This window comes from Sminthopsis crassicaudata, chromosome 2, assembly GCF_048593235.1.
Source record: "Sminthopsis crassicaudata isolate SCR6 chromosome 2, ASM4859323v1, whole genome shotgun sequence".
Classification (NCBI taxonomy): Eukaryota; Metazoa; Chordata; class Mammalia; order Dasyuromorphia; family Dasyuridae; genus Sminthopsis; species Sminthopsis crassicaudata.
In genome coordinates, this window is record NC_133618.1 from 387,500,000 (window position 1) to 387,513,286 (window position 13,287).

Sequence of the window (13,287 nt, forward strand, 5' to 3'; positions counted from 1 at the left end):
GGACAATGGAAAGAGTCCCTGAGTCAGAATGACCTGATTTCAAATCCAATTTCAGATACTTGACACTTACTAGCTGTATGACCCTGGACAAGTTGCTTAACCCTGATTTATTCACTGTCTCCACCCAAAAAATCAATCTACTCTCCTTGCAGAATTCAGTATGCAACATGCATGAGACATGGAATACAACATTTTCTGAAGAATAAAAAAATTAATATTACAGAGGGAAAAGTAGATACGAGCAGGCTGCAACATATAACCAGTGAGGAACTCCAAAGACAGGGTGCAAAAGATTTACTTCATCAAGGAAGTTTATGATAGGAAGAAAAAAGTGGCTCATCACAGGGTAGGAGCAAAGCATCACAGTTAAGACACTCAAAATATTGCCATGAGTACCCTTATCATGTCAGGAGAAAGAGAGGAAAGTATTCTGGGCTGGGTTTGGCTAAGAGCTTGATATTCCATTTGTTTAGATTCAATCTTGAAACAAAATGGGACACTCATAGCTCATTCAACAGTTGACAAAAAAAGATTGATATTCAGGGAGGATAAGCACTAAAGATAGTTTGAGTTGATTCAATTGATGGAAGCCCTCTTGTTTCATCATGAGGCATTTTCATCATGACCCATTTTCAAGGTGATGAAGTGACTTACAATTTGAGCTCTTAATACCCTGAGCCAACCAAGCCTTGAGAAATGTTACCCCCCCCCCTTTTAAGTAAGTAATATTTTTTCTTTTCTAATTATAAAGATAATTTTCAACATTCATTTTTTATAAGATTTTGAATTCCAAATTTTTCTTACTTCCTCTCTTCTGTCCTCCACTCTCCAAAATGGCAAGTAATCTGATATAGGTTATGTGTGTAAATGTGTAAAACATTTTCACATTAATCTTGTTGTGAAAGAAGAAATAGAACAAAAGGGGAAAACCACAAATAATAAACAAAAAATAAAAATAGTAAGCTTTGATCTGCATTCAGACTCCATAGTTCTTTCTGGATATGGATAGTATTTTCCATCATGTGTCTTTTTTTTTAAAATTAATTTTATAATTATACCATTTTTTTACAACATTATCCCTTGTACTCCCTTCTGTTCCGAATTTTCCCCTACTTCCCGCCACCCCCTCCCCTAGATGGCAGGCATTCGCATACATATTAAATATGTTATAGTATATCCTAGGTACAATATATGTGCAGAGCCGAATTTTTTGTTGTTGTTGTTGTTGTTGTTGTTGTTGTTGCAAAGGAAGAATTGGATTCAGAAGGTAAAAATAATCTGGGGAGAAAAACAAAAAATGTTAACAGTTTACACTCATTTCCCAGTGTTCCTTTTCTGGATGTAGCTGATTCTGTCCATCATTAATCAATTGGAATTGGTTTAGCTCTTTTCTATGTTGAAGATATCCACTTCCATCAGAATACATCCTCATACAGTATCATTGTTGAAGTGTATAATGATCCCCTAGTTCTGCTCGTTTCACTCAGCATCAGTTGATGTAAGTCTCTCCAAGTCTCTCTGTATTCCTCCTGTTGGTCATTTCTTACAGAACAATAATATTCCATAACATTCATATACCATAATTTACCCAACCATTCTCCAATTGATGGACATCCATTCATTTTCCAGTTTCTAGCCACTACAAAAAGGGCTGCCACAAACATTTTGGCACATCCAGGTCCCTTTTCCCTTCTTTAGTATTTCCTTGGGATATAAGCCCAATAGTAGCACTGCTGGATCAAAGTGTATGCACAGTTTGATAACTTTTTGGGCATAGTTCCAGATTGCTTTCCAGAATGGTTCCATCATGTGTCTTAATGATATTGAGTGGGATCATGTTATTGATGAGAAGAACTAAGTCAATCACAGTTGATCATTGAACAATGTTGTTACTGTATATAATATTCTCCTAGTTCTGTTCACTTCACTCAGTTTCAGTTCAAGTCTTTCCAGGTTTTTTTTTTAAATCCTTTTGCTCATCATTTCTTATATCACAACAGTATTCCATTACATTCATATACCACAATTTGTTCAATCATTCCCTAAATGATAAACAAAGGAATGTTCTTTTAAGGAAAAGCTAGCTTAACTTGAAGGAGGTGAGGTAGGGAGGCTAAAATATTTCTTCTATCAAAAGCAGGAAATGGGAACATTTTTATAGCAAGTATCTCTGATAAAGGTCTCGTTTCTGAAATATATAGGAAACTAGTTCAAATTTTCCCAGTTGATAAAAGAACAAAAGATACATGAACAGGTAGTTTTCAGAGGAAGAAATAAAATCTGTCAATATATTAAAATGCTCTAAATCAGTAATAATTAGAGAAATGCAGAACTAGGAGACAATGTACATAGTAACAGCAATATTGTATTGATAACCGATTGGGAAAGACTTAGCTATTCTGAGCAATATAAGGATTCACAGCTATTTCAAAGGATTCATAATAGAAAATGCTATCCACTTCTAGGTAGAGAACCGATGAACTCAGCTTAAAGCATATTTTTTTCCATGCTGTTTTTTCAGCACATGCAATATATTTTTTCATTGCTTTGTATGTTTAACAAATAATACATTTCTTGCCTTCTAAATTGGTGAGGAAGAGAAAGAATTTTATACTGAAAATTGAAAAAAATCTTAAGTGAAAAGATATTTCTTCTACTATAGAAAGTGTCAGCCTGTTAGGTAGACTATTTCTGTTGAATTTTTGAGAAGAAAGGAATAGGAAACAAAGTTAAGCAAGATGGGCAGGCATGGATTAATCATTGTTATCTATATTACTGCCTCTCATGGCATGCCCTCATCAGAAAAGTGCTGGGTTCTATAAGCAAAGCAAAATGGAGGTAGTTCAAAAGAAATGGGAGATATGCAAATTTAGAAAATCCACCCACAAATATTCATATAGATGATTTGTGCCTGACTTGTATAAGAGCATTCCAAGCTCTTATTGATCAGCCACAGTTATATCATTGTAACTTAACTCTAACATAGTAATATCATTTTGATTCTCTTTGATAACAAAAGACAACTGCCAGAAGAAACTTCAGAATCTTTAAAATTACAGATCCCTTTGAATATTTGAATCTAGTTTATATATATTTATATGTATAAATGTTGTCTCTCCCTGAAAGAATGTAAACTCATTGAAGGTAGGGATTATTGTATTTTTGTCTTTGTATTCTCGATGTTTAGTTCAGTGCCTATTAATTGATTAAGTTATTTAAAGGTATAAAATTTCCCAGGATTGTTTTATCTGTATCTCCAAATTTTATTATTTCATGTTATCCTTTTATTTAACATAATTGCTTATTTTATTCATTCTGTGAATCAGTGAATTAGGTGTTTACTTGCTATTGGAGGTTTCTCACTTAAAACAGTGATACCTAAAATAATGTTTATAATTGCTTTGAAAACTACATGATTTTTAAAGACTTGTTAGGTTTTATTTTTTATTTTATTTTTTTACCATTTTTCCACTGTCACTGAAGAACCTTAAAGGGGATTCAGGGGACTGAAGGGCATGTTGATTTTTTCTATTACTATTCAAAAAGTTTATCAACATAACCTATTGGTAATAAGCCTCTTCATGTTATATAAACATAATAACTGACATCTTCTAGGCTTTGCATATTATTTCAACAGCCCTGTGAAGTAATTCAGGTATTATTATCCTCATTGAACAGCAGAAGAAATGACTTGCCCATAGTAACATAACTAAAAAGTGTTGGAAAATTCAGACATAGATCTCTCCTGGATCAGAGATCACACCATCTCCAAAAGGAAGAACTGGAATTTCAATCAGAGGATCTCGGTTTAAATATCACCTTATTATATATGTGATTTGAGCAAGTTACTTCAGGTCTCTGGGACACTTTCTTTATCTGTATGATGAGAAGATTTGGCTAAATGATGTTTAAGATTCCTTTCTACTCCAAATCTATATTCCCCTACTTTTTATACCTTTCCCATTTAAAGATTTTCAGTAGTTCCCCTTGAGGCCCTAGATCAAGTCAACTTTGATATTTTTTCTTCCTGATATTTATTATATATAAGCAAATTTTAGATGTGGATTATATTCAATTTAGCTCTTTTTTTGTGCCAAGTTGTATTCTATTTTTTTTTTTTTTTTTTTTTTTTCTGAAGCAATTGGAGTTGTTACTTGCCCAGGGTCACACAGCTAGGAAGTATTAAGTGTCTGAGACTACATTTGAACTCAGATCCTCCTGACTTCAGGGCTGGTGCACTAGCCACTGCCCACCTAACTGCCCCTTGTAGTCTATTTTTAAAAAAGCAAATCTGAGATTGTCTTTATTAATGCAGTGTGGCACACTCATAGGCTGTCAGTAAATGTGGGTTTGAAAAGACTTTTCTTCTGGACCAGAAAGCAATCTTTTTTTTTTTTTTTTTTTTTAAACATGTATTTTAAACATTTTTAGTTCCAAATTCATTCCCTACCTCTAGCCCCATTCCCTAACCATTGAGAAGATAATGATACACATCATCCATGTGAAGAAATGTAAAACATTTCCATATTAACCATGTTTTGAGAAAAAAAACAAGAAAAATTTAAAAGTAGAACACAAGTTCCATTCTGCACTCAGAGTTCATCAGTTCTTTCTCTGGGAGTAGATAATATTTTTCATTATGAGTCCTTTGGTATTATGTGGATCACTGTATTGATCAGAGTTAGCTATTTTACAGTTGATTATCATTAAAATATTACTGTTATTGAGGACAATGTTCTCTGGGTTCTGTCACTTCATTATCAGTTCATATAAGTCTTCCCAGATTCTTCTGAAATTATCTCCTTGTTATTTCTTACAGCACTATGGTATTCCATCACAATTGTGGGAAAGCTTTATTGCATTGTTCAAACTTAGCCGTTCATAGCTGAAAAACCCGATCTGTTGCTTAGAGACCAGATTTGTTTAATGCTTAGGTTTCATGCTAGGTGAATGCTCAAGATTTGAGTTGTTACACTGACCAGAAATCCAGTTAAATCAAAGTAAGGAATTTTCTGCTGCTATACATATCAAGAAATTCACATATTTTATCTGTAAACTGCCTTTATGTTAGCCAGTCAACTACTTCCTTATTCTTTTGTTTAAATCCTATAAATGTTGTAACTTACAGACACTAGGGGTAGGACAACAATAGATCTCTCTCTCTTTTTTTTGGCTCTTCCCCTCTCTCTGCTGAATGACATTGATACTTTCTAATAATTTCTTAATAATAAATTCTTTCTAAAGTCTTTCATTTCTGGGTTTTGTTCTCTGTCACATCACAATCATATGCCACATTCCCCATTCTCTAATTGATGGAAATTCCCTTAATGTCTATCTATCATATAAAGAACTGTAATACATATTTTTATACATATGGGTCTTTTTTCTTCTGCTTTGATCTCTTTGGGATATATAGACCATGTAATGCTATTATTAGGTCAAAGGGTAAGCAGTTGTATATCCCTTTGGACATAGTTCTAAATTGTTCTCCAGAATGGTTGGACAAATTCACAGCTCTCCCAATCAGTGAGTGCATTGTGTCCCTACATTCCTCCAACATTGTTATTTTCCTTCATATAATCCAATTTGATGGGTGTGAAATGGTATCTCAGAGTTGTTTTAATTTGCATTTTTGTAATTAATAGAGATTTAGAGCACTTTTTCCTATGATTTGATAGGTTTGATGTCTTCCTCTCAGTATTGCCTGTTCTATCTTTTGACCAAAGCATTCAAACAAAAACACAGGAATTGAAATCTGAAAGATAAACTATAACTGGCAGAGGATAATAGTCACTTCATTTGCATTAGGAAAAAATGGGAAGGAAAGGATTCCTGTCTGAACTTGCAAATTTTGGAACCAAGGAGCCATTGTGGGAAGCAGGATATGAATTAAGCTTGTTTCTTCAAAGTAGGGGGTGATTTCTGTCTAAAGGACTTTTCCCTTCTAGTGGGAAAAGGGGAATTCCTACAAACTTAACTTTGATAGGCTGATTTAGATTTGTGCTCCTCTTGGGCTTTATGAGTTCTCAGGAGAGCTACTTATAATAACCTTGATTTTTCTTTTGTGTATCTCAGTTTCCTTATCAGTAAAATCAACATATAACAATTACTATCTGAAGTTCTTTTAGTTATAAATATATAAATTATAGATCATGTATAAATATATCTTATATACCAATGAAATACCTCTGGACCTTTCCTTTTAGTTGGAAAACTAGTGACATTTGACAAGATGACCTTTAAATTTACTCCCATTTTTAATACTCCACAATTCTATGACTTTACAAAATTCTAGGGAGAGGGCCCAGAGGTAATGCCTTTAATTCAATTCAACTCAATAAGACAAATATTTATTAAGCACCTATAACATGCAAGTCAAGAGGTGGGATTGCACAATAGGAAGGAGGCTATTGAGGTTGGGAAGAACCATATTCAGTTCCCACTTTACACCCCACCGGGGTCTGAGACCTCTGGAAAATCACTTCACCTCTCAGAGTACCCCAGGCCACTCTCTTCTACAGATTTAAAGTGCAGAATAATTGCCAAGATGCATGATTGAAGGAGTTTTCCTGGAATCAATAAAATCAGAAAGTCTGAACCAAAAAAAGAAAAATTGAGAATTTGTCTGGAGACACAAAGACAAAAATGGCTTCCTTCTGGAAAGAAGGGGGCAGGGAGGAAAGAGGGAATATGTGTTTCTGCAAAGCGTTAGCTTATGCATCTATGCTACCTGTGAAAAATTCAGCGCAGGGCCAGGGAAAAATGCACCTCTGTGATTTCAAGGGGACAGGTGGGGGCCTGGGTTATACTGGGAGTTCACAGCAGCACTACCCTGGGAGCAGGATATGGAAGAGGATCGAGTCACAAAGGACCTAGGCCTGCATTCGCTCCTTAAACAAAATTAGGCCGTAGGAGCAGGCCTTTCCTAAGCCTTCTCCAAATTCCTGAGGTAAAAAATAAACTGAGGCTAGTCAGTTTGCTAGAGTCTTCCTCAAGCCGGGAAAACAAAAGGTACGGCCTCGAGGCCTTTAACTTTAAAAGCCTGTCAGTTTAGCAAGTATGTACAAGGTGAAATGACAAGATTTTGTAAGATTGCTAGGCCTCTAGGCCGCAATTAGGCCTCTATTCCCCTCCCCCATCTTCACTGCCGCTTTGGTGGGGGGGGAAGAGCGGGGGAAGGGCGGTGGAAAACTGAGCGGAAGAGAGAACCGCGCACGCGCGTTCTTTGGCTAGGCGGAGGCGCGGCTCTGGTAAAAGCGATCCATGTATTGAAGAGGTAGAGAGGGAGCAGGCGCGCGCCGGGCTGTAGAGGCGGAGGTGGGGCCAGATCGGGTGCGCGCTTGGGGGCCGGTTCTCGCGAGATTGGAATCGCTCTTTTGCTACTCCTGCTGTCCGCCCGTCGCCACACCGCCGTTGCTGCGGGGGATTGTGGGAGGTTTCGCGTCCCGCTCGAAGAGAGGTGTCGTCGTTCCTCCTCCCCTTCCCTGAGGTAGCAGTGAAACGGGTGAGGATCGGGTGAGTGGGTGCCCCGCGCCTTCCGTGGCGGGGACCTGGATTGAGTTAAGAATCGGGGCTAGCGGCGGGCGGGGGCGGAGTTGAGGGAGGCGCAGGCAGCCGCGCGCCTTTCCTCCCCTCCTCCGCGCTGCGTATGTGAGCCGCCCGCTTGTCCGCCGCCATGTTGGGAACGCAGTGGCAGCAGGGGTAGTCTCTTCAGGCGGCTGAGGTGAGAGCTAGTTGGGCTCGGGCCCGGGTACGGAGGATGTCTATTCAGCCTTTTTCTATGAGGTTCAACGGGAGGGGGAATGGCGGCTAGCCGAATCGTCTCATTCCTTCCTTTCTTGGTTGTGGGCGGGTACGGGAAGCCAAACCCGTTACTTACACGCGGGGCGCCACGGAGGGGAGGGGCAGGTGGACTCTGGGGCTCCTGGGCCGTATTTTGGCGGGTAGGAAGGGAGAGACGAAAACTGCGCATGATGTATGTATGTATACTTGTGTGTGTCTATATGTATGTGTGCGCGCGAGAGTAAGCGAGCATGAGAAGAGGTGTTGGTGGCTTCGATCGCTGCTGCTTCGTTCTTGGCTACCTTTTCCATAGTCCAATTAGCCCCCCTTTTGGCAAAGGGTGTGTTTCTCTACCCTTTTGCCAAAAAAAAAAAAATGGCAGCCTAAAAAGAAAAGGTTTTCTAGTATCTGAGTGATTTAAAGGCAGGCTTCTTCCCTACTCCCCCTCCCTCTCCGCTTCTCATTCCTCCTTCCCTCCCAGCTCCCACTCCCACTCCCCCTCCCTCCCGGCTCCCACTCCCACTCCCCCTCCCTCCCCGGTTCCCACTCCCCCTCCCTCCGTGGTTCGCACTCCCCCTCCCTCCCTCTCTCCCCGACTCTCCTTCCCCCTCCCTCCTCGACTCCCACACCCCCTCCCCTCCAGGTGGCTCTCACTCCCCTTCCTGCGGTCCACAGCGCCCCCTTAGATTTCTGGCCGCCTGTCTTCTCTGCATTTTACTAAATGGTTTTTGTGACCCTAATCTCTTGCAATTGAAATGGCTGCGAAGGGGATGGCTGGTTGGATTTTTTATTGTCGCGTCGTGAAGGAAAACTTTCACGCATAGAGCGGTTTTGTTGTGTAAAGGGTAAATATATTGTGTATGTGTACATAATTCTCTAAGCCTATTGCTTTTAATCTGGCTTAAGTCTTTAAAAAGGTGATACGATAAGGCTTTCTGGTTTCTAGACAAAGGCTGGGCCTAGGACCTCCTTGATAGTATTTGCTGCCAGTGTTAATGATGTGGAACGTTTTCTTAGGGGTAACTTTTAATCTAAGTGGTATGAAAACAATCTTAAACATTAAATGCCTGTTGTGTTTGAAGCACTGCTAAGGATGATTTTGTTGTGTGGATTTGAGGCAGATTGTTCCTATTGGACAAGTTATTTTAACTCTACTTGGAATATTTAAAAATTAGAATGAGATTTAAGAAATATTTCTTGGCTTAAGTTGATTGGGGTCGTGTGAAGCATTTCACCGGTCAGGATGTTACCATATTAGGTTTTATTTCGGTATTTAAAAATATTCGGTGTATGACTAGGTTTATGCTAAATAAATTGCACAATTCAGGTGGCAGATGTCATGATGAGCATAATATTAAATTTATGTAATTACTATTAAAAACATTTTTTCGTGATGTGCTGCCTCTTGCTAATGACTATTAGTAATTAATTCTGGGTATATAAATGGGGGGGGGGAGTAGACCTTGCAATGGAAAGAAATATGGAAATAATATCAGAAGAATATCAGAATAGAAAAATATCAAAATATCAGAAGAAAAAGCATCTTAGAATACCTTTATTCCCATTTTACAGATGAAGAAATTGATTCAGAAAGTTAGCCAAGATATAATCAATCAACAAAGAGCCAAGGTTTCCTGGGTCTAGGTACACGTGCTCTTTCCACTGTACTAGCTTCCCTCTTATAATTACTATGATGTTGCATAATCATGGGTTTGAATTTTTGTAATGCTTTTATATATAGATGCCCATGGCCATAAAAATGAAATTAACAAAAGGATTACAGTTACACATTTTAGGTGGTTAATGGTCAGTAAAAAATTTCTTTAGGATTCTTCTAAATTTACATTACAAAATAGTGGTATTTCATTTTATTCACACCAGTGTGTATATAGAGTGCTGTTACTGCCATTTAAAAAAAGTTAGATTGATTTTATTATTTGAATACTAAACCTTACCACTAACCAGTAACCAGTACAAGACTATCAGATCTCCTGACTGTGGTCCATTTTTCAAAGTAATCTCACAACAATAAAATAAAAAAAACTTAAATCAGATTCTAAATTTTTTTAAAATGGGGGATATATACAAAGTATTCATCCATATTGCTTATGTAAGTTTTGTAGGCAGACATCTTAGGAAATATGAAAAGGGTATTTTCCATTTTGAAGGGAGAATATTAAATTGACTACTGAATTATGGAAATTTCAAGTGGCCCCAAATTGTTTTTACATTTCCAAATATAAAGTATGTCAATTATGTTTCAAAACAGTTTTAAACTTGGATTGTAATAAAATCTTAGTTAAGTAAGATTGATTAGTATTTTCTATTATATAATTACATATTATAAGAGCCTGAACTTGTGCCATTGAATTTTTAAGAGTGGTCAAAAAGCTTTGACAGTTATCTCATTGTTATATTTTCATCTTTTAATTATTGTAAATTGACTTTTCTTATTGTTAGCATTTTGGGATTCCATGTTAAAATGACTTTTGATTATAAGACCATAGCAATGGATAAAATCCATACTTTAATAAGCAAGAAGCTAATGAAGTTAATGAAGTTAGGAAGTAATTATGGCTTGCAACTAGAGTGTTTAACACAGACTGTGGTAAAGATTTGCTATGAATATATACTGAAGACTTTACATTCACATTTATTTAGTGAGATCACTTCAGATGTTCCCCAAAGGATACACTAGTTCTTTGAAATTCTTGGCTGAAACTTTCCTTAAACTTTAGTAAGAGAATTTTAGTTAAAATGATACTTAAATTTTATTCATTTAATTTTATACTTAATTCTAAGCACCATTTCTCATTCATTTCATATTTATTTTACTTGCCAAATTTGGGCATTTCACTCAATTAGATTGAACATATAATCTAGCATATTGAGAGGGACTATGCAGATTGCCATGCCTAGACACTTAATCAAAATCTTACTGTAATTTAGTGACCTAGGTATAAAAGATCATCTACATACTTACATTTTACAAATCCTTGTTTTATAGATGACTTATTTGCCAGAAGGTCAAATAGTTTTGGCTGGAGTTTGAGCCAAGTTCTTCTGATTTAACATTTTATAGTAGCTGATACCTGAAGTTTGTAGGTTGTAAGTTGTACAACTCCTAGCAGTCCATCTGATTTTTTCAGAAGACTTAGACATCAGGAAGATTGATCAAATAAAGTCACCTTATAGTCTGTTTTCATTCAAGAACTGTCAAGATAAATCCGAGCCTATAGGGCCTTACTCTATCCTGACCCTAACCTTATAAAACCCTAATCTGTAGTAGAAATTCTTTTGTGAAGTACATCTTTGTGAGAGATGATAAAGGGATTAGAATTGAGCAAACAATGGGGGCTAGGTTGAAGATGAAAGAATAGAGGGACCCTCTTATTATAAAGGGACAATTGTGCCATACAGTAGCTATGGAAAACAGAATGGTTGAAGTGGCCATGGTCTCTTGTATACTTTGCCTTCTTTCCACTGAAATAGCAAAAATTATAATTTTTTACAACCCTTTTTATTTTTGTATGCAAGGTTTTGAATAGCCACAAGATAAAATAGATTTGCTATTAAAAGAGTAGTTTTTTCATGTTTTACTATCAAACAGTATTAGATTTTACAATATTCCTAGGTGAGGAAGTCAGCCCAGGAAGTGTCTGGGTTTTGTGTGAATAAATAATGAAATCTTAGGAATTACTTTGGATTATCCTTTGTCCTTAAATTATCATTTTTATTGTAATATATAAATTTGGAATACTACATTACTCATACTTTTGTCCTCCCTATTCTTCATGTTGACATTCCATCTCTTTGATTCTTATTTCAGGAATGCACTCCCTGCTGACACCCCCCCCTTTCTACCCCCCTTAACCAGTATTCAAAGTTTAATGCTACTTCATACTACATCGGGGGACATTTTTCATTATGCTCTCCCTTTCCCTTACCTTGTATTGTCTTTGTATCTTTATTTACTTTATGTGTTTGCTTCTTCATTAAATTTAATCTTAAGGGTGCCTTAATTTTATTACATCATATCTGCTTAAATCAGACAATTAATAATCTAGTGCAGTGCTTGGAACATGGTAGCTTCTTGTTCTGAATATTTTTTAATTGAAGGTTTTTATTCTTTTAGAAATTACTAATAACCCTTTAAAATAGTCTAAATCTGCCATTAAACCAAAGCTAAGGAATACTATGAATGTGACCTAAGGCAAAGAGAAGGAAAATGGAGTGAGGAAATAGAAAAGGAACATAGGTAGAAGTTACTATTACAGTGACTATAGAAGGTCACTGATCTTTGGATATTTTGTTTTTTACTTTTCAGAAAAGAAAGGGAAGTGTTAACTGTTAGAAAGGAAATAATCCACTTAATATTAAGGACCATCTTTTAAAGTTTGAACTACAATTTCTTGGGTTGCTTATTTTGTCAAGATGTGCTTAACTGTGAGCCAATTACTAATATTGCAATATAGTTTTCTTGTATAGATAGTTTCCTCCTTTTTGAGTGGCTGTTGTGAAGAGCTAGTATTTTAAACTTGGCAATGATCATTTAAAAATTTCACATATATAAGAATTACAAAAAAAAGGTACGTAAAATAGATTCCCTTATTTGTGGTTTGTTTTTTAATGGTGCATATTTAACAAAATTGTCAGGTTTTTTGTTTCCATATTGCCCTCTGAATTTATTATTTTTATGTTTTAAAATGTGATTTTAGATATCATGATATCTTTATTTTCTTATTAGAGTATATATCTTTCTCTTACAAATTGATTTCCTTATAGCTTTTGGATTTTTGACCTTTTAAAAATGAACTTTTTTCCCTCATTCTGTTCAATCCTTCTGGATGCATTTTTTTGTTGTTGTAAGAAACCATTTCAATAGCATTATCAGTCTTTTCTGAGAAAATAATTTTCTTCTTTACTTTTTTTAATGATTTAAAAAATACTTACTCCATTTAGGATTTATTTCACATATGATAAAAAAAAATCTAATTTCCCTCTCCCCCGCTATTGCTTTCCATGTTCTTTGAAAATCCTTTAATGGCATCCCTGTGCCAACTGATAAAATGCAAAATCCTTTGCCTGATATTTGAGTCTCTTCATAGTCTAGCTACCACCTGCCTTTCTAGACTCATTTCTTAGTATTCCTTGTCATGATCTGTATTCTAGCCAAACTGAATTAATTATTCCATTCCAGGCTTCCATTCATTCGCATAGACTAGTTATTGTTTTCCATGCTTTGGGGTGCTTTTCCTTTCCACTTCCCTTCCAGTTAGTAACTCTCCCTCCCCAATTTTCTGAACTCTACTTTGTGTACATATTTTATCTTTTATACTAAAAGAATTTAAGTTCCCTTGGGGTAGAGTCCTTCATTTAAAAATCTTCCAATACTATATTAGCACTGTTTTAATTACCCATGGAAGGATTATACATATATGCATATGTGTACATGTGTTATTTAAAGAGCTAGCTTTATTAGAAGACAGTCCTTGTAAATGCTAC

General features: G+C 36.3%; 1 protein-coding gene across 14 annotated transcripts in view; it reads left to right on the plus strand.

Annotated features, from left to right (window-relative positions):
• The first annotated feature begins 7,273 nt into the window (after nt 1-7,273).
• MATR3 (matrin 3) overlaps nt 7,274-13,287 on the plus strand; it is a 29,841-nt gene continuing 23,827 nt past the window's right edge. For 3 of the 14 annotated variants that reach the window (XM_074291476.1, XM_074291481.1, XM_074291479.1), the window contains exon 1: nt 7,492-7,723. The gene's annotated coding sequence lies outside the window, so the exon portion shown is untranslated. Of the gene's footprint in view, nt 7,724-13,287 lie in introns of all 14 variants that reach the window. The other 11 variants (XM_074291472.1, XM_074291477.1, XM_074291475.1 and 8 more) reach the window with 8 other exon arrangements.